The sequence below is a fragment of the Octopus bimaculoides genome, chromosome 11, assembly GCF_046866305.1.
Source record: "Octopus bimaculoides isolate indiv1 chromosome 11, ASM4686630v1, whole genome shotgun sequence".
In the NCBI taxonomy this organism is placed as follows: Eukaryota; Metazoa; Mollusca; class Cephalopoda; order Octopoda; family Octopodidae; genus Octopus; species Octopus bimaculoides.
Window position 1 is genome coordinate 10,487,907 of NC_142938.1, and position 5,000 is coordinate 10,492,906.

Consider the following 5,000-nt stretch of genomic DNA (forward strand, 5'->3'; position numbering starts at 1 on the left):
AACTGATGTTGGTTTGTTTATGTCCCTGTGACTTAACAGACCAGCAGAAGAAACCAATAGAATAGCTACTACAAAACTTAAGAACATAAGTGCTGGGGCAATCTGTTTGACTAACACTCTTTCAGGTGGTGATCCAGCATGGCCAGACTCTGACACAGCTATAAGCACACACTTACAGATCAAGATTGCATAATATCATAGCAATTATTCCAAATTATCCAAGTTGCATTGCATGATGCATTGTAACTTAGAAAATCTGCCTTAGTAAGCTCTGTCTGACCCATACTAGATTCGCAAAAGTGGACATTAAACCGATGTTGATGAGGATTATGTATTATCCGATGTGTAAAGGATACCAGTTGAAGTTTTGTGAGATTCACTGTACACTTTAAGCTTTCTGCTTGCCTTTAGTCCTCATCAAATACATCTTGAATTATTCATTCATCTTGCATCTTCAAAGTCATTTAACTGTTGTGATGTTTACTACATGACTTGGGGAATCTACTCCATTCACTAGTGACTCATTGAAGGGAGAAAAAAAAAAAAAACCCAGAAATTTTCTGATGTCTTTTGAGCATTGTTTCTTATAAAGTATATATTGTAACCTCTTCTTTTATTTTCATTTTTATAGAATAGTATACAAGCATTTACATTTCCAAGTCCTTTTATCATTTTTAAAACTTCCATTACGTCTCCTCTTTGTCCTCCCCCCTCTAATTACTCTCTGTAATTCCTGGGTTTTTACTTGTTAATTCATAAGACAGATTTCAAAAAAATTCTAGTGGTATTTTTGTTGCTCTCCTCTGGACCCTTTCAATAGTTTCTTTGTATTTTTGGATGTAAGATGACCAAACCTGGACCACAAACTCTTAAGTGGGTTAACACATATCCTTATGCACAGAATCTTAAATTTTTCTGTATTTAGGTACATCAAGGAATGTTTTATTATTCTTAAGATTTTCTATTTTATTGTTGTTAGTTCTTTGTCATCAGCAACTATTTTAAAACTTGAATTAATGCTTATCCTCAACTCTTTCTCCTGTTTTGTTATTGTCAATGTATTTTCTTTTTTTTTTGTTCATAGTTGACTAAAACCTTAAGTTACCATTTCCACAGAGTGCAACCTCACATTTTCAGCATTAAAAAACAGCATTTATTCCTTCAACCACAATCTATTCAAATCTACCTCTGTATTATGGTGTCTTTGTCAAGAATTCGTACACATCTGTATACTGTTTGTTAAATCACTAAAGATCTTATATATGCATTCAAACGAAGTAAGTTTTTGGTGTCCACTTTTTGATACTCACATGATTCTGATAGAATTCGTTGAGGTGGGTTTTCTATGGTTGGATGCTCTTCCTGTTGCCAACCTTCATCTGTTTTCATGAAAGACTGGAAACAAAGGACACCACTTGCATGATAATAGCCCTTGTCTTCAACTCTGAAGCAAAATCAAGGTAAAGAAGCAGTGACGTATGTACATACATATATGCACACATACATGCACACACACTTACTTACATAATACATACACATACATACATGCATACATACACATACACACACGCACACACATGATGGGCTTCTTTCAGGTAACGTCTACCAGATCCACTCTCAACAATTTTGTAGAAGACTGATGCCCAAAGTGCCTGTGGTGGGGAAGTGAATTTCTTTACCACACAGTCAGTCCTGTCTCTAGTATATACTTACATATGCATGCACACATACATAGTTCAAAATTGTACCAAATGCAAAAAAAGAGAGAGAGAGAGAGAGATGTGGGAGAAACAAACAAAGTGTGTTAGTTTGACACTCAGGTAAAATGGAGGTGTCTTTGATGTTTTGAGCCTATGCTCCTCTAAAGAAAGAAATCAGGTATGAAAACAGATGGAGAAAGTAAGAAAAAAAAATGAGGGGATAAAAAAAAAAAACGTGTCTGGATTAACAGTTGCTCATGTCATATATATATTATATATTTACATAAACTATGGGTCTTAAAGTTGACCCTGAGGTACCCCATTACTTACAGACTGCCAATTTTATTTTGTCCCATTGACTGATACTCACCGATTTCTATTTATTTAAGAAAGCTTCCATCCATATCATAACATTTCTTTACATTACAGTAATGTAATGGCACCATTATCAGTGACTTTACTGAGATTTAAATACAAACTGCATTGAATCTTTTACTATCATTGTACATTTGTGTCCAGTCTGCCAAAGTTTCAAATAAATTTATCAGCCATAGCTTACCAGACAATGCAAATCCCTGTCGACGATCTGTCAGGTTGTTATTCTTTATAATAAAATCTATCATCTTTTCTCTTATAATAGTTTCAAGTATCTTGGCTACTTGTAATGTTAGTGATATTGGACTTTAATTACTAGTCATTTTCTCTCCCCTTTCTTGTAAATCTTATAAATTGCAGTTCTCCTGTCTAATGGGAGCTTTCCTTCTTTTAGTGACTTGTTTGGTAATATTTGTAAGTGGAAACGTTATAACACTTCTAAAAACTTCTTGAAGAACTCTGTGTATCATCAAGAATTGCCATTTGGATATGTGCTGCTAGATGTAGATCAATAAGTTTGCCATTTTCTTCATTAACCAATTACTTTAGATTCATTCAAAGAAGGGGGGGAGCAAAATCAGAATTCTACTTGCCTTCGTTAATATATACATGCAGTGATACCTCTTTTAATTAGTGAACTTGTAAAAGAAAGGATTATATAGATGACTGTTCAGCAGTACTGGTTGTAATATCTTAAACTGTTTTACTATACTAATTTCCTTTACCTACGTAGATATATGAATCAATGTGTGCATGTGTATGTGTGTGTGTGTGTGTGTGTGTATATATATATTCTTTTATTCCTTTACTTGTTTCAGTCATTTGGCTGCGGCCATACTGGAGCACCGATCGACTCCAGGACTTATTCTTTGTAAGCCTGGTACTTATTCTATTGGTCTCTTTTGCTGAACCACGAAGTTATGGGGACGTAAACACACCAACACCAGTTGTCAAGTGGTGATGGGGGGGGGGACAAACAAGGATACGCATATCATCATCATCATCATCATCATTTAATGTCCATCATCCATGCTAGCATGGGTGGGACAGTACCACAAGAGCCGGCCAGGTCGAAACCTGCATCAAACTTCTGTGACTGTTTTGGTAGGATTTTTACAGCTGGATGCCCTTCCTGACACCAACCACTCAGCAGAGTGGGCTGCATACATACATACATACATACATACATACATACATATATACATATATATATATATAGAGAGAGAGAGAGAGAAATAGATAATATATATATACAACCGACTTCTTTCAGTTTCCGTTTATCAAATCCACTCACAAGGCTTTGGTCAGCCTGAGGCTATAGTAGAAGACACTCTTATCCAAAGTGCCAAGCAGTGGGACTGAACCTGGAACCATGTGGTAGGGAAGCAAGCTTCTTACCACATAGTCACACTTTGTGTATGTATGTATATATATATACATATATATATATATAAACTTTTGCACATTAATGGGTTGTGTTACTTTGATGCAATATATATCTTATGTATATTTAAGTATATATTCCTTGCTTCCTTCTTCAGCTGAGTGATCCTAATCTTGTGGACTCGTGTGTGCAGGTGCCATGTAAAAAGCACTTGTGCTAGTGTCACCTAAAAGCACCACCTGTGCCAGTGTTGCCTAAAAAGTACCCAGCATGCTCTGTAAAGTGGTTGGCGCTAGTAAGGACATCCAGCTATTAAGGATAACCATACCAAAACAGACATGGATCATGAACGGTTCTTCAGCTGGCCAGCTCCTGTCAAACGTCCAACCCATGCCAGCATTAAAAATGGACATTATATGATGATGATGATGATGTATAGCTGTCTTAATACCTAAGCATTTTCTGTAACTCAGCTAGTTTTAAATATGGAAATATTTTTGCTGTAAAATGGAAAATTTCTATTTCATATATTTGTGTTCATATTTATTATTAATGAAATATATTGTTTGTGTGTTTTAATTACTTTTTTAAATAGCAAAAATTTAGCTAGCAGAGATTTAGCAAGATTACGCTTTTAAATTTTATTTTTTTTTGTTATGGTATAGTTTGTTTGGAACATTACAACTGAAGAAGGTAAAAATTTAAACTTGAAACACCTTGGAACTTTCTCTGAATGAGTTTCTAGCAAAAAAGAAGAAAAAAAAAAGAGATGATAAACACTGCCATTATTTCAATTAATTTTGAAAATAATAAAGAAATTGGTGCGGGGGTAGGGGATGGGTTTCAATAAAATAATTTAACTTTATTAATTAATTGGTATATTAAGCTGTTATTTGGAACACAACAGAAAAGATTCTTGCTTAGAATCATGAAGAAGGGAGGGGTAAGTTTTAATTTAAGCTTTGAATACTTTGATATTGATGGTTTTTTTATATGAAGGAACCAGGGGCTGGCACAGGTGAAATGCTATCAGGGTTTGTTGCCATCATGCGTTTTAATTGTTTGTTTTCTTATTTTTGAGTTTCAAGCAGAATTTTATATTTCATACATGCTAATTACCTATAAAATATAATAAATTCATAAATCACCTGATGCCAGAGTCTTTTGTTAATAGCTTTTATATAATTTTAGTCTCTTGTTACCAACGGAATCATTTAACCATTCCATAATCATAGTTCTTTGACAATGTGTTCCAGTTAATTTTCTTAGTAATCAAAAATAATTTTTGTGTGTGGCTGGGGATGAGTTGGTAAAATGTAATTTGTTTTATTGCTCTGTTAAACTGGTGCAATAAAAGGTTTTTCTAGAACAAAACTACAATATAGGCAGCACAGGCATGGCTGTGTGGTAAGAAATTTGCTTCCCAACCATGTGGTTCTGCATTCAGTCCCACTGTATGGTACCTTGGGCAAGTGTTTTCTGCTTTGGCTTCTGGCTGACTGAAGCCTTTTGAGTGGATTTGGTAGAAGAAACCTGAAAGA

General features: G+C 34.7%; 1 protein-coding gene across 1 annotated transcript in view; it reads left to right on the top strand.

Annotated features, from left to right (window-relative positions):
* The window catches only part of LOC106870484 (F-box only protein 11), a 173,336-nt gene that overhangs the window by 112,704 nt on the left and 55,632 nt on the right, over positions 1-5,000 (top strand). The gene's annotated exons all lie outside the window — the stretch shown is intronic.